Source organism: Saccopteryx bilineata, chromosome 3, assembly GCF_036850765.1.
Source record: "Saccopteryx bilineata isolate mSacBil1 chromosome 3, mSacBil1_pri_phased_curated, whole genome shotgun sequence".
NCBI lineage: Eukaryota > Metazoa > Chordata > Mammalia > Chiroptera > Emballonuridae > Saccopteryx > Saccopteryx bilineata.
The window spans coordinates 249,370,052-249,389,867 of record NC_089492.1 but is presented as its reverse complement, the minus strand read 5'-3'; the positions used below and the strand labels follow the sequence as shown (position 1 = coordinate 249,389,867).

Below are 19,816 nucleotides of genomic sequence, written 5' to 3'. Positions count from 1 at the left end.
GTATATTTTATAATCCTTTAAGTTTAAAAAAAATGAAAAAAAACCTACATAATGAAAAAAATTTTTTGCAAATCACATACCTAATAAGGATCTAGCATCCAAAATATATAAAGAAATCTTACAACTCAATAATAAACAACCTAAATTTTTAAATGGCAAAGGATGGTGAATAAACATGTCTCCAAATAAGATACACAAATGGCCAATAGGCATATGAAGAGGTGTTCAATTTATTAGCCACTAGGGAAATGCGAATCAAAACCACAACGAGATACAACTTCACCTGCGAGGACAGCTATAATTTAAAAGATAGACAATAACAAGTGTTGGTAAGGATATGGAAAAATTATAACACTCAGACCTTACTAGTGGAACAGAAACTGATGCAGCCATTCGGAAAATAGTTTGCCAGGTCCTCAAAAGGGAAGACATAAATATATCAAAACATCCACCAACTCCACTCCTGGGTATATATTCAAAAGAAAAGCATACATCTACACAAAAACTTTTACATGTATATTCATAGCAACATCATTCATAACAGCCAAAGAGTGGAAACAATCCAAAGTGTCTACCAAATGATGAATAAAGAAAATGTGGTATCTCTACAGAATACATCCCGCAGAATGAAATATTCCTCCCATGTGAGGTTACAGTGTAAAGCAGGGGTCCCCAAACTACGGCCCGCGGGCCACATGTGGCCCCCTGAGGCCATTTATCCGCCCCCGCCGCACTTCTGGAAGGGGCACCTGTTTCATTGGTGGTCAGTGAAAGGAGCATAGTTCCCATTGAAATACTGGTCAGTTTGTTGATTGAAATGTACTTGTTCTTTATTTTAAATATTGTATTTGTTGCCCTGGCCGGTTGGCTCAGCGGTAGAGCGTCGGCCTAGCGTGCAGAGGACCCGGGTTCGATTCCCGGCCAGGGCACACAGGAGAAGCGCCCATTTGCTTCTCCACCCCTCCGCCGCGCCTTCCTCTCTGTCTCTCTCTTCCCCTCCCGCAGCCAAGGCTCCATTGGAGCAAAAATGGCCCGGGCGCTGGGGATGGCTCTGTGGCCTCCGCCCCAGGCGCTAGAGTGGCTCTGGTCGCAACATGGCGACGCCCAGGATGGGCAGAGCGTTGCCCCATGGTGGGCGTGCCGGGTGGATCCCGGTCGGGCGCATGCGGGAGTCTGTCTGACTGTCTCTCCCTGTTTCCAGCTTCAGAAATATAAAAAAAAAAAAAAAAAAAAAAATCGTATTTGTTTCCGTCTTGTTTTTTTACTTTAAAATAAGATATGTGCAGTGTGCATAGGGATTTGTTCATAGTTTTTTTTTATACTCCAGCCCTCCAACAGTCTGAGGGACAGTGAACTGGCCCCCTGTGTAAAAAGTTTGGGGACCCCTGGTGTAAAGTCTGCAACCAAGATGATGGCTCTCACCTAACTATACTGGCACCCTGATCTCAGATTTCCAGCCTCCAAAACTAAATTCCACCCAGGACCCCTGAATTCTGGGTAAGGTAGGAAGGAACAGCCAGTCTTAGCTATGCCCTGTCCATCTGCACATCAATAATATGATATAATCTGGGTCTCCTAAAAGAATCTGAGATTGAGGGATTCTGTTGGAGTTGAGTGGTAGAGATTATGCTTCTACTTCACATACAGCCTTAAAACTTCAAGAATGGAAAAAAATAATTTTAAAAGAAAATTTCCAAAAATTTTTGAATCTATGAGGTAAAAGGGAGTACTGTGTAAAAGCCATACATACCTGTGCAGTGGACAGAGCCTCGAAGAGAGTAGAATCTAACCACCTTGGACCACTTTTTGAAGGACCAAAAAGTCCTTCACTTTTTGCAGGACTCATTTTTTTCTGCAGCAATTTAGATTTTCCAGACCCTTTAGAGTTATTTAAATTATCTGAATCCTTACTTACCAACTCCTGATATCAACTTCAAAATAGAAGATTTTTAACTCCTAACTCTTAAGAGATTAGGGAAGGAGATCGAAGAACAATGCCAGGTTTAAGAGCATCCACCCTGCAGAATCGAAACTGAAAGCCTGGGAACGAAGTCTGACCTCCCAAAAGGAAATACTGTTTTCTATCAGCAGTTGGTTGAACTTGCAAAGGTGAAACCCAGGAATAGGAGGGACCACAAAATACTGATTGAGGAAAAAAAAAAGTTTAAATAAACCCAGGAAATTCAAACCTATGTTGTTCAAGGGTCTACTGTATTTGAGATACAAAGCAGTAAATAGAACCATTAATAAGGAGAGTATCATCACTCATACAGTACCCAGAAATCCATGGAGGATAATACTATTTAGAGCCTGGTGCCCTTCACCAATTCTTATATCTGTAACTTGATTAATATTTAAAGAACATCCAATTCTGCCATTATTGAAGTAACTAACCTCCAATTACCCTATAAATACAATCCTAATAGGCTGTGACATGGACTCCTGGGTTATAGTCAAGAGCAAGGTTCTGGACCCAACTGAAACTGCCGGGGTTCAAATGAAGTCCTGTCACCTGCTGTGCAGCCTTGAGGAAATTCATCTATAAAATGGATGAATTTTCATAAGGGGTTAATATCCAACTTTCATAAAGAACTCATAAGCCTGACCAGGCAGTGGTGCAGTGGTGCAGTGGAGAGAGCGTTGGACTGAGATGTGGAGGACCCAGGTTCGAGACCCGGAGGTCACCAGCTTGAGTGCGGGCTCATCTGGTTTGAGCGAGGCTCACCATGGTGCTTGAGCCCAAGGTCACTGGTTGGAGCAAGGAGTCACTTGGTCTGCTGTAGCCCCCCGCCCCCCCCCCGCCATCGAGGCACATATGAGAAATCAATTGAACAACTAAGGAGCCGCAACAAAGAATTGATGTTCTCATCTCTCTCCCTTCCTGTCTGTCTGTCCCTATCTGTCCCTCTCTCTGACTCTCTCTGTCTCTGCCACACAAAAAAACTCATAAAACTCTACACCAAGAACTCCAATTAAAAAATGGGCAAAGGACTTGAGTAGACACTTGTTCAAAGAGAACATACAGATGGCCAACAGACATATGAAAAGATGCTCAATATCACTAATTATCAGAGAAACGCAAATTAAAACCACAATGAGATATTACCTCACACCTGTCAGTATGGCTACCATCAATAAATCAACAAACAAGTGTTGGCCAAGATGCACTGTTGGTTGAAATGCAAATTGGTGCAGCCACTGTAGAAAGCAGTAAAAAGTTGCCTCAAAAAATTTAAAATGGAACTGCCTTATGACCCAACAATTCTTCTTCTGGGAATATTTCCAAAGAAACCCAAAACACTAATTCAAAAGAATATATGCACCCCTATATTCATTGCAGCATTATTTATAATAGCCGAGATTTGGAAGCAGCCCAAGTGACAATAAAAAAGCTGTGGTAGGCCCTGGCCGGTTGGCTCAGCGGTAGAGCGTTGGCCTGGCGTGCGGGGGACCCGGGTTCGATTCCCGGCCAGGGCACATAGGAGAAGCGCTCATTTGCTTCTCCACCCCCCCCCTCCTTCCTCTCTGTCTCTCTCTTCCCCTCCCGCAGCCAAGGCTCCATTGGAGCAAAGATGGCCCGGGCGCTGGGGATGGCTCCTTGGCCTCTGCCCCAGGCGCTAGAGTGGCTCTGGTCGCAATATGGCGACGCCCAGGATGGGCAGAGCATCGCCCCCTGGTGGGCGGAGCGTCGCCCCTGGTGGGCCTGCCGGGTGGATCCCGGCCGGGCGCATGCAGGAGTCTGTCTGACTGTCTCTCCCCGTTTCCAGCTTCAGAAAGAAAAAAAATAAAAATAAAAAATAAAAATAAATAAAAAATTAAAAATTAAAAATAAATAAAAAAAGCTGTGGTACATTCACATAATGGAATACTACTCAGCTATACAAAAGAAGGACCTCTTCTACAACAGCATGAATGAATCTGGAGAGCATTATGCTAAGTAAAATAAACTGGTCAGAGAAAGACAAGTACCACATGATTTCACTTATATCTGTAAAATAAACTAACAAAATAGGAACAGACTCATAGAGAACAGACTGACAGCTGTCAGAGGGGAGGGACATTGGGGGCTGGGTAAAAATAGTGAAGGGATTAAACAAAAAAATAATAAAACAATTCATTGACAACAGTATGGTGATTACCAGAGAAAAAAGAGAATGGGGGGAGGTAAAAGAAGGTATGGGGCGATAACTGGTGATGGAAAGAGACTGGCTGGTGAACACATAATATAGAATTGTAACCCTGAAATCTATATAATTTTATTAACCAACATCAGGCCAATAAATTCAATTAAAAAAATGTTCTGGAATTGGTAATGATTATAACCTACAAATATACACTGAACCATATACTTTAAAAGGGTAAGTTTTATGATTCTGTAAATTATATTTCAAAGAAAATGAGACAGAAAGAATACTGTATTACATTTTCCATTAGCCACCAAAGAAATGTTTTCATGTTGTATAGGCATTACTGTACATTCTTGATGAGAGGAGGGGGGAAAGGCAAATACTATCTTATTACTACTATGAAAACAGGTGTGACTTGGAGACCTCCCAAGAAGTCCCCAAACACAGTTTGAATACCACTGGCCTAAAGTAACAAACAGCACAAGATTGGAGCTTAGATATTTAATGACTGATCAACTTTAAAAATATTTATTTAAATTACAGCGTATAGCTCAGACTGACAAAATATAATCAGATTTCATTATTATGTACAATTCATACTTTAGGTTCTTAAGAAAATATTTTTTGACAAGCTATGTGATTGTAATGAATTTAACACTGTCTACATACTAAATTTTGACAACCTGAAATTGAGGTATAACACAGAAGTGTTACGAGCTCTGAATCTAGTCAGACACTGGGAGTTCAAATTCTAACTCAAGCAAACTAGCTGTGAGATCTTGTCCAAGGTACTTAACCCTTCTGCACCTACTTTTCTCACCTTAAATGAAGATAACATAAAAAGGGTTGGGCGGACTAATTCTTCTTCTTCTTCCCTTTGATTTGTTGTTTGTTTGTTTGTTTTTAGAGACACAGACTAACAGGAAGGGAGAGTGATAAAAAGCATCAATTCTTTGCTGTGGCATCTTAGTTGCTCATTGATTGCTTTCTCACATGTGCCCTGACTGGGGGGGGGAGGGGTAGATGTCTCCAGCTGAGCTAGTGACCCCTTGCTTAAGCCAGCAAGCTTGGGCTCAAGCCAGCAACCTTTCAGTTTCAAGCCTGCGACCTCTGGGCTCAAGCCAGTGACCATAGGGTCATGTCTATGATCCCACGCTCAAGCTGGTGACCCCGTCCTCAAGCTGGCAACCCTGGGGTTTTGAACCTGGGTCCTAAGCATCACAGGCCAATGATCTATCCACTGCACCAAAGCCTGAACAGGCTGAGTTAATTCTAAGATCTTTAGAAAGAAATGAGCAGAGTAACTATGCAGTAAATTATCTATTGGCATTGTAAATCAAATACCCATTTAAAACTATCAGACCACTGTGTGCTTACAAACATACCTATTTATTTCTCAAAGTACAGGGTACTTCGTGTAAAGATTAAGACTTCACTCATCTTTACTGATGAATACTGAGCTTGCGTGAATGCTTCTCCTTTACAGCCCATACTCTGCAATGCCTATCCTATTGCTGTCTAGTATTAAACTATATAGAAAGTAGTCAACTAAACCAGGCCGAGGAGTAAAAAATCTTCCTGAGTAACTGTAACAAGATAATTTCTCCCAGAAGATTTTTTTATCTCAAAGGAACCTTCTAAAATATTAATAAGATATTAAACATTCTTAAAAAATAAGATGTGAATGACAGGATTCTCAAAAAAAAAATCAGCCTGGAATATAGTGTAGTAACTAGAGAGGAGAGTGGCCTGGAAAAGATGGCCTGATTATTCACTGAAAACAGATAAAATCTGTGGATAAGGAAGCCACAGAGAAAGAAATACTAAATAGGAGTCAGAATACATATCTGATCACAGCTCTTGAAACAATATTTCATTTGGTGATCTCAATTTACAAAATAAAAATCCAAATGTCTTAATTTAACATACACATTCTGACAGCTATTTCCAACCATTTCTCTCACTGCTCTGTCCATGAATTCTCGAATTCTCAATTCCTGACACACTGAAAGTTTCACTTTTTTTCTACTATACACCAAGCCCCATAACAACTTATCATCTTTGCACATGTTATTCCTTAGCTCTGGAAAAACCTCCAGTCTATCCCCTCTCCACCTAGCAAACTCCTATTCATCCCTCAAAAGTCAGCTTCTTCCCTCTGAACTCCCATACTCTAGGGTAGCAATTTTCAACCAGTGTGCTGCAAGAATTTTTAAAACATGCAATACCTGACTAGTCAGAGGCACTGACCACTTTCCCCTTAGACTGTCAAATAAAAAAATTGACAACAGCCAACAAAAGAACAAAAGCCATCCAATATGAATGAATCAAATTTATACTTTTTTTGTCAAATAAGCAAAAAATGTATTTTTGGTGTGCCACAGAATTAATGTATGCCATGAGATGGAAGAGGATGAAAATCACTGATCTAGGATGCTGTAATTTTTAAGACTTTATTGATTTTTAGAGAGAGAAGAGAGAGAGAAAAGGGGGCAAAGAGGAATGGGAAGCATCAACGCATAGTAGTTGCTTTCTATATGTGCCTTGATCAGGCAAGCCTAGTGTTTTGAACAGGTGACCTCAGCATTCCAGGTCAAATGCTTTACCCACTGCATCACTACAGGTCAGGCTAGGATGTTGTAATTTATCTGTATTATAAGAAAACCAACATAAAAAGGAGACTAAGAGACATTGACAAGAGTGTGGTGGTTGGGGGGGGGGAGGGAGAGGGGAAGGGGAAGGGGCATAAAGAAAACTAGAAAGAAAAAAAGAAAACCAAGTTCCCTGAATTAGAGATTGTCTTCAATAATTCTGTATCTCTAAAACCTAGCAGCATCTAGCATGAAGCACAACTGAAATGCAAATGTCAGAGAACTGAATGATTAGATGATGAAGGAATAAGCAACCATAAGCAGTTATCTCCTTTAAATTAGGAGAATACTTGGTATGTCTGAAAAGCAACATGGCCTATGATAGTAAGAGCACACAGAGCTGCTTTGAATCTTTCTAACTCTATAATCTTCAGCAAATTACTTAACCTCTAAGTCAGATATTTACCATCTATAAAATAGGTTTCATAGGGTTGTTACAGTGAACAAGTGGGAAAAAAATACCTAAATGTCTAATACAACACCTGGAACAAAACAGGTATTCAAATAAATGTTAGTTCCCTTTTCTCTCCCCATTTTTTTTTTTTTTTTTTTTGTATTTTTCTGAAGCTGGAAATGGGGAGGTAGTCAGACAGACTCCCACATGCGCCCGACCGGGATCCACCCGGCATGCCCACCAGGGGGCGATGCTCTGCCCATCCAGAGCGTCACTCTGTCACGACCAGAGCCACTCTAGCGCCTGAGGCAGAGGCCATGGAGCCATCCTCAGCGCCCGGGCCATCTTTGCTCCAATGGAGCCTCGGCTGCGGGAGGGGAAGAGAGAGACAGAGAGGAAGGAGAGGGAGAGGGGTGGAGAAGCAAATGGGCGCTTCTCCTGTGTGCCCTGGCCGGGAATCGAACCCGGGACTTCTGCATGCCAGGCCGACGCTCTACCACTGAACCAACCAGCCAGGGCCTCTCCCCCTTTAATTCACAGGCTAATTATCAACATCCAGTAAGATAATCTGATATAAAAACAATTTGGAAACTAACACAAATCTCTTACTTAAAGTGGAAAAAAAAATCTAAATTGCTCATCTTTGCATTTACATGCCTTTTCTTCTTTTTGGATTTTTTCCCCCTTATGTGAGAAGCAAAGAGGCAGAGAGATAGACTTCTGCATGCAAAAGAACCGGGATCCACCCAGCAAGCTCCCTATGGAGCGATGATATGCCCATCTGGGGTCATTGCTCTGTTGCTCAGCAACCAAGCTATTTTTAGTGCCTGAGGCAGGCCATGGAGCCATCCTCAGTGCTCAGGGCCAACTTGCTCCAACTCAACCATGGCTGCAGGAGGAGGAGAGAGAGATAAGAGAGAGCAAAAGGAGAGGGAGAAGGGTAGAGAAGCAGATGGTTGCTTTTCCTGTGTGCCCTGACAGATCTGAACCTGGGACATCCACACCCCAGGCCAATACTCTACCACTGAGCCAGCTGACCAGGCCCTTCTTTTTGGATTTGTAAAAAAATACCTGTAGACATATGCTGATTTTCAAACAGTTCCCCAAATTATGCAATTCCCTAGGATTCTAAAATTAAAACTTTAGTTTTAGTGTGAGCAATCCTAATTTGTCTAAAATTAAGAAAATGTCTACATATCCAGCTTTAAACTACAGTGTCCTTTTCCCTTGCTTGTTTTAGGCCTTTCTAGAACTAGTTTTCCTTCTTTTTGAGAACATAATTCTATCTACAGTAATGACTTTATTGAAATTTGTGACCCTGGCCAGTTTGCTCAGTGGTAGTGCATCAGTCTGGTGTGTGAATGTCCTGGGTTCAATTCCCAGTCAGGGTGCACAGATGAAGTGCCCATCTGCTTCTCCATCCCTCCCCCTCTCACTTCTCTCTCTCTCTCTCTCTCTCTTCTCTTTCTCTCTCTCTTCCCCTCCTGCAGCCATGGCTGGACTAGAGTGAGTTGGCCTCGGGCAGTGAAGATGGCTCCATGGACTCCACCTCAGGTGCTAAGAAGAGCTCAGTTGAAGTACAGAGCAATGCTCCAGATGGGCAGAGCATTGCCCCCTAGCGCACTTGCCAGGTGGATCCCAGTCCAAGCACATGCAGGAGTCTGTCTCTTTGCCTCCCCTCCTCTCACTGAATTTAAAAAAAGGGGGGAGGGACGGAGGGAGGAAAGAAGGAAGGAATCTGTAACATTATTTTATGAATTCAAGCACTTATAGTTATCTTTAGAAAGTAATAGGTCTTGGCCCTGGCCGGTTTGCTCAGTGGTAGAGCGTCAGCTTGGTGTACGGAAGTCCCGGGTTCGATTCCCGGCCAGGGCACACAGGAGAAGCACCCATCTGCTTCTCCACCCCTCCCCCTCTCCTTCCTCTCTGTCTCTCTCTTCCCCTCCCGCAGCCAAGGCTCCATTCGAGCAAAAGATGGCCTGGGCGCTGAGGATGGCTCCATGGCCTCTGCCCCAGGCGCTAGAGTGGCTCTGGTCGCGACAGAGCCACGCCCCGGATGGGCAGAGCACCCCCCCCCCTGTGGGCGTGCCGGGTGGATCCCGGTCAGGCGCATGCGGGAGTCTGTCTGACTGCCTCCCCGTTTCCAGCTTCAGAAAAATACAAAAAAAAAAAAAAAATAGGTCTCACTGAATTGTTATATGAAACTGATTTCACTTTTTAAAGGATAAACAAAATTTAATGGTAAATCTTGCTCATTGTTTCTCTGAAACTAGAAACTTTCTGCAGAAAAAAAGTTCAAACACTTTTCTCTGCCCACAGATCCTGATTTGACATTCTATAAAGAACACAACCTAATTAATGGTGTTTGTTATGCATGCCAAGGTTAACTTTGAGGTCAATAAAAGTGCTCTAAGTACTCCTACTAAAATAAATCTGCTCTGGGAATAAAATTCTCTTTAAACATCTTTTTATTAATCAGATATTTATAATTACAATTATAAATTTTTATTTTAAAAGGTCTAAAATTATAATGTGCGCATTGTACTGTTCTAGCTTAAATTATCTAAAAATAAATGTAATTCTAGGTGTGATTTAGGATTTCCAAAATTGAACTAAATTTATATGTATGATAGCATCTTGTTAATTTAACTGTATTACTAACAACATGACCTAGGAGAATGAAAAGACTTTTATTTTCATTTTGTATTTTAGATACTTACTAGACTTAAAATAGTAAATGTCAGTAGTTTTCACTTCTGCTATTGTACTATATTATTTTAAGGAAGCTTTATTTTTTGATTTTCCACACTCATCAAATGATAAATTACTAACAGGAAAACTTATCTAAATGAGCTTTTTTTTAAACAACTTTCTTTTGTTTATATTAAATGTATTTTAAAGAATAAATGACTTAAAATTTTTCTTTCCCAAAGTATATAATTTTTAAGAATTGTTAAATTTTGTTTATGAAAGCATTATAGCACACTAAACACCAGTGAATTCATTATCTGAAGCACAGCCTTCTAAATAAATCAATTTTTCATAATTTTACAAGTTATGATTAATCAATACTAGGGTGCAATACAGTGAGTGCAGCAATTTTTAAGGAGACATACAAAGGTTCTGAGCCTCAAGAAAGTTTTGGCATACAACTGACTCAAATATGGAATAAGCTGATTGATACTAACCAAAGAAAAAGTCAACTTTTTTAAAAAACCATCTACAATTCGCCACCTTGGTATGGCATTCTCTCTAAATTATCATATCCAATTGGTATTATCCAATTTTATTAGCTAATAGTTACCATTACTTTAAAAACAGAAATAAGATATGTTCTGTTTCACCAACTGTTACACATTTCACTACTACAAGATTTAGGGAGGGGGGGGTCCTGGAAACAAAAGGTAATATGATCCACTCCAGCTAATTAATTACTAGATGACAACAATACACACACAATTCGAACTGCATTTCTGGACACTAGGGATTACCAAGGGAGTGTAACGTCAAAAATGTATCAAAATGAACAAACATGGTATACCAATACTAAGATCTCGAACAAGGTGCAAAATTCATCTGAGTAAAGATTTGATAAAAAATCTTCTGAAAAGAAAATGTTTGACCAATGTTGTTAAAAATAGCAATTCACCCCACTCAGGCACGACCTGAAGTCCCCAAAATGTGCTTCTCTCAGGTCTTAATATCTCATTCTTTTGCAATGCGCATGCCAAAATAACCTAAAATCTCTCGTGGAGGCGTGCAACACACTCAGTGAGGGCTGTCTATTTACAAATAAGAATCTCACAGTTTCCCACGTCAAAAGTGTTCGTTGCCACCATTCCACTGGGGGGCGGGGGAGAGAAGGCGGGCGACCAAGAAACGAGATCCCCAGACTTCTGGCTTCTCCCGACAAGGGCGAGCCCAGAGAAAATATTTGTGATGTATTATATGCGCGTGTGTATTTGTTATATATGTACGTCAGTATCCAAGCAAGAGTGAAAGTAAAGGCACACAAGACAATCGTACTGGACCCGAGAAAGCTCACGCCAATTCCGTTAACTCAAAATCCGCCTCTCAGGTCTACAGGTTTCGGCCCGGGGCCGAGCCTCCTGCTGGAGTTCAAACCCAAAGCGCCCCAATGTCCTCCTCAGGCCGCTCGGGCAGCCCAGGCCACCGCCCCTGCCTACCTTATCTCTGCCTTCCCCTGAGACACTCGAAGCCCACGCCGGCAAAGAAAAAAGTGTCAGGCCACAAGGGAGCAGCTGAGGCGCGCTCCGGCGGGGCCACCGACACCTGCGAGGCGCGGCACCTGAGGGCGACCAGGGGGCGGCCCGGCCTTGCCCGAGCACACCCCCTCGGCGCCGGGCGCTTCGCGGCGGCCGGAACCTCCGTACCTGCGAGCTACAGGCGCGTGCGGCGCCTCCTCATCTCAGGGGCTCCCGCTCCCCGCCGCCTCCCGCTGCGGCTGCTGCCGCTGCCGTCGCCGCCGCCGCCGCTGGAGGCCGGGACACGACGAGCTCAGGACTCCACCGCCATGTCCGCCGCGCCGCGAACTGCATTGTGGGGGGGAAGGGAAGGGGAGGGGGAGGAGGGAGAGGGAGAAAAAGAGGAGGATCAGCCTAAAGGAGGGGGACGTAGAAGGAGAGCCAGGAAAGAGGGGGAGGGGAGGGGGAAAAGGAGAGGAAAAGGAGAGGGAGAGGGAGGGAGAGGGAGAGAAAGAGAGAGGGAGAACCCTGAATGGAGTCCTGCCCCGGGGTGGGATGGGACCTCGACGCCGGAGAGACCCTGGAGAAGAGACGCAGGAGAAAGGGTTCAGGGGTGCCCCCTCTCTTGGTTCTGTGGGCCCCTGTGCACCAGTTAAAGCCGGACCGGAGGAGTAAACGCCGATGGGGGAGGGGCTACGTTCGAGGGCTAGTCGTGAATGCGGCAGGAAACAATGGGGAGGAGGTTGAGGTAAAGCAGTGCACTCACACTCACGCTGTGGGAAGGGGCGGGCGCGGGAGAACTCTCGTTAGCCTGCGTGGAGGGGGCAGGGCGCTCTGGCGTCTGGGGGAAAGCGGAGAAGTCAGCAGGGGCTCGCGGGGAAGGCAGGGCCAACGAGCCGGGGTTCGGAGCCTGGCTCCACGCCGGGGCCTCACTGGGGAGCGGCGTAAGGGTGCCGGCGCGCCTGAGGAGGCGGGGGTCGCGGCGCTGCCGCATCGCGCCGCTCTGCCTCCCGGGCTGCATGCTCCCTGCCGAGGCACCCAAGGAGGCGGAAGGGCCCGAAAGCCAACTCCGCGCTTCATTCAGAGAGTGGTCCTCCTGGGGAAGGAAACCTGTCTTAAAACGTGCATGCACCCTCTGGCCTGGCTACCGACTAGCCCCACCTGGGCCTTCACGGACCCTGGCGGCTAGCACGGGCTTAAGAGCACTAGCGGGAAGCTAGACAGAGGAAGACTTCAAGAATCTACCACCACCACCACCCGCGCGCCGCCCCCATTCATCTTTACCACCAGCACACCAAAGCTGAAAAATCTGAAGAGCATCCCCCTTGGAAAAAGGTTTACGAAATCATTTCTTTAGTTTCACACAGGTTTGGAATCCACTACCATCCATGGGCCCCCTTCCCCAGCCTACTCCTTTTAAGTGTCAAGTCTCTCCACATATATAGTTAAAATCACAATCCGAGAGAATTTATGGTTTGGTAGTTTTTTAAAGACCCCAGCCTTGGAGATTATTCAGCCACTATTACCTCCGTCCCCAAAGCTAGACAATTTACACAATTAGGATCCTTACATTTGACAAATGCTAGGCAGGAAAAGGATATTGGGGTGGGGATGCTAAATCTTAAGTATTTGCAAGATACTGCTTTATAACTTTTCCTATAATATGACTCAAAGATGAACCTGTAAGAGGTTAAAGAAGGACATTCCTCTCTACTTAGTCCATCTACTTTCCACTACACTCTAAAACTGGATACCTCGTTTATTTGTTTATATCTACATGAATTGGTGAGAAGGGAGCAAGCATTGCCCACTAAGGGCATTTTAGTAAGGACTTTACATACTTCATCATTTAATGCTCATCACAATCCTATGAAATTGGAACTATTACAAATGAGAAAACTAGAGCTCTGAACATAAGCACATTTTAATCCTACCTATCTGATGCCATAGGACCTCAGTACAGTGCATAGAGTAGTAGTGGATTTCAATTCAAGAGGGCCTTTCCTGGCTTCAGCACTTAGTGATATCGCTTTGGGCAAATGCACCCTCCGAGTTTCCTCCTCTATAAGTTTTTAAAGTCAAGAAACCTACTTTATGCCCAGCCTGTGGTGGCACAGTGAATAAAGCATCAACCTGGATTGCTGAGGTCACCAGTTCAAAACCCTGGGCTTGCCTGGTCAAGACACATACAAGAAGCAACTACTAGGAGTTGACGCTTTCCACTCCTCCCCCTGCCCTTTCTTTATCCTATCTCTCTAAAAAACAAAAACAGTAAAATCTTTTTTAAAAATTAAAAAAAATTTTTTTTTAAATTAAAAATTTAAAACCTTCACAAGGATGATGTAAGGAAAACAGGACAAAAAAGTTAAAGCCTGTAGAGACATTAAGATGATACCAATACGCCCTTCATTTTGTAATATCAGTGTCCTTGGAACAAGTTCAATTGAATAGAATTTACTGATTCCTTAAGAGCAAAGCATTCAGGTAGGTGCCTAGGGATACAAAGGCAAACCAGATTCCCATTCAAAAATTTCACTACTGAGCAAGGAAGGTGATTCTGTTGAGCTACCATAAAAAGCAATAGGTCATATGAACAAAGGCTGAGCTAATACAGAGAAGAGTGTGATAAATTATACTTGGGATTATATGGAAGCAGCTTTCATGGGAGAGGTAGAAGCTGGACCTTGGAGACTTGCCTGCTATGTGCCAGACACATGTATGCCATACAGAGAACATAATTTAGTCTGGAATGTGCAGAAGATAATGTGTCTAAAAACAAACAAACAAAAAATGCTGGGGCCAGACTCAGAATCTCAGTGCCTCTCCGCTATCCTTTTCAAATAATTCTTCTACTACCTTTCCTATTTCTCAAAACCCAACTCAACTCCTTCCTTCTTTATTAAGTCTTCCTGATCACCCCCCCTCCACTGAATGTGAAAACTCCATTCTCTGAGTCCCTACCTTTTACTTTTGTAGGTCTGACTCAAATTATAAATGAGCACAAATACTTCTATTTGTATTCCTTATAATACCTATATATTGAGTTGAAAAGTTTAGCAACTACAATCCTCATCACAACAAAGTATGTATAGAACAAGAGTTATTTATGTGTAAAGAATGAGGAAACTTTGGGCATAAGAGACTTAATTAGTGGCCAGGGTCATATATACTGCTTACAAAAATTAGGAGATATTTCAATGCTTCATATTCATTTTTAAATATCCCCTCGTTTTTGTGAGCAGTTGTAGTAAGTCACGGGCAGAACCCAAATACCAGTCCTGTGTGACTCGGTTCTTTCCATTGAATCACAAACAACTTACTGAGAAATAAAATAATAAATGTTTGACTGCTTTGTAAAAATACCCTGAAGATGTATCTGATACTTGCAAGAAAGACCTCATGATTGTGGTTAAGTCTCCGAATTTAGCTTTTCAATCCAGCAGTTCTAGGAACTTAATTTTATCCAAACTCAGGTGAAAATTACTTGCAGCAAAAATCTTATTTTATCACATATATTGGGAAATATAACTTCCCAGTCGATCAATATTCACATTCTAGTCTCTCCTAGGTGATAGAAAAACCTACTCCAAAAATAATAATACTGGATAAAAGGGCGATGTGGTAGGTCAGTTAAATGAGAACAAGAAATCTCAAAGACAAGTGTGCTCAAACCAAGTAGATCTGCTGGTAGATAATAAAAACAAATCATAAAGAGTCATATATGCATGCCATTCAGGGGAAAAAAGCAGGCTTTATCCTGTCATTAACAGACTGTCAATGAATATTTGTAAGTAAGAGAGAGATATGATCAGATCTGCTATAGATTTTTTTCTGAGCCCCCTTTTTACCCCATATATCTGATTTCTTCAAAGAGAGAGACTTCAGTGGTTGTTAACCTTTTATAGACACTAGTTGATGATGAGCTCAAGTCAAAAAAGTGTATCACCCCCACGATGTGGTCCTAACCTTGTCTTCACGTTTGTATTCCCAGCACACATAGAAAGTACCTTGAAATTCCTTGTTGACAGTCTACATTGACTATAGAGCAGATGATATGTTCAAAGTTTAAAAATTTTGTGATTTTTTTTTTCTTGTGATTCTTATAAATAATATATACCATAATACCAAAGCTCCTAAGGTATGTTCTCACCTCAATGATAGTGTAAGGATCTATTTCTCTTTGACATTTTACATTCTTAAACTAAAATATATTAAGTGCCTATTACACAGTAAACATTCAACAAAAATTAATTCCCTTTCTCCTTGAAATTGAGTTTCTTCTCATCTGCTCTAGTTTGGATTTCATGTGCCCTGAAACTCACCTTAGAACATGTATATACTTGCTACCCATTGATTCTATTTAATTTGTTCTGAGGATTCTATGTGTGGAATTTTAAACTATAGCCACACCCTTTACCTTACTTCCTTGAAACATTAGAAAGAATCTTTTTTTTTTTTTTTTCAGAGAGAGAGAGGGATAGACAGGGACAGACAGACAGGAACGGAGAGATGAGAAGCATCAATCATCAGTCCTTCATTGCGTGTTGCAACACCTTAGTTGTTCATTGACTGCCCTCTCATATGTGCCCTGACCGTGGGCCCCCAGCAGACGGAGCAACCCCCCGCTGGAGCCAGCAACCCTGGGTCCAAGCCGGTGGGCTTTTTGCTCAAACCAGATGAGCCCGCACTCAATCAAGCTGGCGACCTCGGGGTCTTGAACCTGGGTCCTCCGCATCCCAGTCCAACGCTCTATCCACTGCACCACTGCCTGGTCAGGCCAGTCTTTTATTTTTTTAAGGTGGCTTTTATTTATTTATTTATTTATTTATTTATTTATTTATATGTATATATTTTTTTTTTTTTTCATTTTTCTGAAGCTGGAAACAGGGAGAGACAGTCAGACAGACTCCCGCATGCGCCCGAACGGGATCCACCCGGCACGCCCACCATGGGGCGACGCTCTGCCCACCAGGGGGCGATGCTCTGCCCCTCCAGGGCGTCGCCATGTTGCGACCAGAGGGTGGCTTTTATTAATGTGAATAAAATATGAGAGTAGAAATAGAAAGGACATTAGAGTTCATGCAGTTGCATATGCATGAACATAAATTCATGGCAGGATATGATACTATAAAGGTAGCCCAGGACCACATCATCAGAGCCATGTATGCCATTTTTTAAAGTTGGCTTTTATTCTGAAGTTAATGGACAGTAATAGAACATTTGCAAGCAAGACAGAGAGATGATCAGACCTCCCTTATACAGCAAAACTTACAGGTGGTCATTCAACTTCTGTTTGAATATTTGTAGTTATAGAGAGCTCATTCCTTCCCAGATCTATCTATCTTAATCTAACCTAGATTTTAGAAGTTCCTCTGTCTCTGAGTTGAAATCTCCTTCTCTGCGTCTTTTATATTATATTTTTTTGTAATTCTGACCTAAAAAGTAACACCAGATCTCTTTTTCTTCATATATAAAAATAAGGCTGTGGGGAGCATGTGAGATCTTGATCTCCACCATATTTTTCAGTTTGGCTCAAATAAACTCTTATAAAAATTCTGTAAATAAAATAAAATAACACAAAAAATTTTAAAATAAAAATAAGGATGTGAACTAAAAGAATTAGGGCAAGAAAAAGGTCTAAAAGTCTATATTTCTGACATACATTCTTTTTAAGTCAGCTGTTTTACCTTCCTCTAAATCAAATTTTCTCTCTTTTTTGCAAAAACAAAATGAGATCCAATTCCATTCTAACAGTGTCCCTATGAACAATTGTAGTGTGTTGGGACAGTCTGTACACTGATTCATCTTTGTATCCCATAAAATATCCTGTACTCTGTCCAGAAAGAACCCTTGTATATAAGGTTAAATGATTTTCCACAAAGGTGCTAAGTCCATTCAATGGGTGAAACACAGACTTTTCAATAAATGGTGCTGGGAAAACTAGATATTCACATGCAAAAGAATGAAGTTGGACCTTTACTTAACACTAAATAAAAAAATTAACTCGGCCCTGGCCGGTTAGCTCAGCGGTAGAGCGTCGGCCTAGCGTGCGGAGGACCCGGGTTCGATTCCCGGCCAGGGCACATAGGAGAAGCGCCCATTTGCTTCTCCACCCCTCCGCCGCGCCTTCCTCTCTGTCTCTCTCTTCCCCTCCCGCAGCCAAGGCTCCATTGGAGCAAAAGATGGCCCGGGCGCTGGGGATGGCTCTGTGGCCTCTGCCCCAGGCGCTAGAGTGGCTCTGGTCGCAATATGGCGACACCCAGGAGGGTCGCAACATGGCGACGCCCAGGATGGGCAGAGCATCGCCCCCTGGTGGGCAGAGCGTCGCCCCCTGGTGGGTGTGCCGGGTGGATCCCGGTTGGGCGCATGCGGGAGTCTGACTGTCTCTCCCTGTTTCCAGCTTCAGAAAAATGAAAAGAAAAAAAAAAAAAAAAAAAAATTAACTCAAAATGGATTCATGACCTAAAGTGTAAAACCTAAAATAATAAAACACTTAGAAGAAAACATAAAGCAAAAACTTCACAACACTGGATTGGATATAACATCAAAGGCACATGCAACAAAAGACTATATAGACAAACTGGACTTCATGATGATTACATATTTTCGAGACCCTGAGGTCGCCAGCTTGAGTGCGGACTCATCTGGTTTGAGCAAAGCTCACCAGCTTGGACCCAAAGTCACTGGCTCAAGCAAGAGGTTTCTCACTCTGCTGTAGCCCCCTGGTCAAGGCACATATGAGAAATCAATCAATGAACAACTAAGGTGTCGCCACGAAAAACTGATGATTGATGCGTCTCATCTCTCTCCGTTCCTGTCTGTCTGTCCCTATCTATCCCTCTCTTTGACTCTCTCTCTCTGTCCCTGTAAAAAATAATAATAATAATAAAATTTTAAAAAATATCCAGAATATATAGACAATTAATACTCAATGACAAAAAAAAAAAGACCTGATTAAAAAATGGGCAAAGACTGACCTGCGGTGGCGCAGTGGGCAAAGTGTCGACCTGGAACTCTGAGGTTGCCGATTCAAAACCCCGGGCTTCCCTGGTCAAGGCACATATGGGAGTTGATGCTTTCAGCTCCTCCCTCCTTCTCTCTCTCTGTCTCTCTCTCTCTCTTTCTGTCCCCTCTCTCTAAAAAATGAATAAATAAAATCTTTTAAAAAAATGGACCAAGGGTCTGACCAGGCAGTGACACAGTGGATAGAGCATTGAACTGGGACACAGAGGACCCAGGTTCGAAACCCTGAGATCTCTGGCTTAAGCTCAGGCTCACCTGGCTTGAGTGTGGGCTCACCAGCTTCAGTCCAGGGTCACTGACTTGAGCATGGAATCATAGACATGACCCTATGGTCTCTTGCTTGAGTCCAAAGGTTGCTGGCCTGAAGCCTAAGGTCGCTGGCTTGAGCAAGGGGTCACTAACTCTGCTGTAGCCCCCCCCCCCACCCCGTCAGGGCACATATGAGAAAGCAATCAATGAACAAGCACTCAATGAACAACTAAGATGCCGCCACAAAGAATTGATACTTCTCATCTCTCTCCCTTCCTATCTGTCCCTATCTTTTTCTCTCTCTGACTCTCTCTATCTCTGTCAAAAAAAGAGGAGGAGGCAAAGAGCTTGACTATACATTTCTTTGGAGAAGCTATACAAAAGGCCAATAAGCACATCAAGAGATGCTCAACATTACCAATCATCAGAAAAATGCAAATCAAAACTACAATGAGATTCTACCTGACACCCATTAGGACAGCTACTATCAAAAAAATTTTTTAACCTAGGAAATAACAAACATTGATAACGACGTGCAGAAATGGAAGCCCTTGTGCACTGTTGATGAGAACGTAAAATGATTCAGCCACTATGAAAAACAGTATAGTGGTTCCTCAAATAATTAAACATAGAATTACAGATGACCCAGTGATTACACTTCTGGGCATATACTAAAAAAAAATTAAAAGAGGGTTTCAAAGAGATATTTGTAAACCCATATTCCTAACAGCATTATTCACAATAACTAAAAAGTAAAAGCAATTCAAGTGTCCCTTGACAGATGGATAAGCAAAATGTGCAAGATAAAAAGAGTTCTGGAGATGAATGGTGGTGATGATTGCACAATATGAATGTACTTAATACTACTAAACTGTACATTCAAAATAATAAAGATAGTAAATTTTATGTTATATGTATTACCATTTTTTTTAATTAAAAATATGTCATGCACTCTGACGAGTTCTGGAACTGCACAGCTCCCTTCTCTCAAGGAATTCTCAAAAACACAAAACAAATAATAATACAACAGGATATTTGCTATAATAAGGATACATATAAAATATGATGTGGACACAAATAAGAGTTAATTTTGCCTGGGAGAAAATAATCATTTGTTAGGGTAAGAATGACCAACAAAAGTTAAGATAGTAAATATCCTTGAAGAGT

The 19,816-nt window shown here is 42.4% G+C and overlaps 1 protein-coding gene across 10 annotated transcripts in view; it reads right to left on the bottom strand.

Annotated features, from left to right (window-relative positions):
• The window catches only part of TUT4 (terminal uridylyl transferase 4), a 123,368-nt gene extending 111,208 nt beyond the window's left edge, over positions 1–12,160 (bottom strand). For 9 of the 10 annotated variants that reach the window (XM_066269181.1, XM_066269185.1, XM_066269183.1 and 6 more), the window contains exons 1-2: positions 12,144–12,160; positions 11,567–11,725 (exon numbers count right to left, since the gene is read on the bottom strand). The gene's annotated coding sequence lies outside the window, so the exon portion shown is untranslated. Of the gene's footprint in view, positions 1–11,566; positions 11,726–11,939; positions 11,955–12,143 lie in introns of those variants that run through there. The other variant, XM_066269180.1, reaches the window with a different exon arrangement.
• Positions 12,161–19,816: the final 7,656 nt, after the last annotated feature.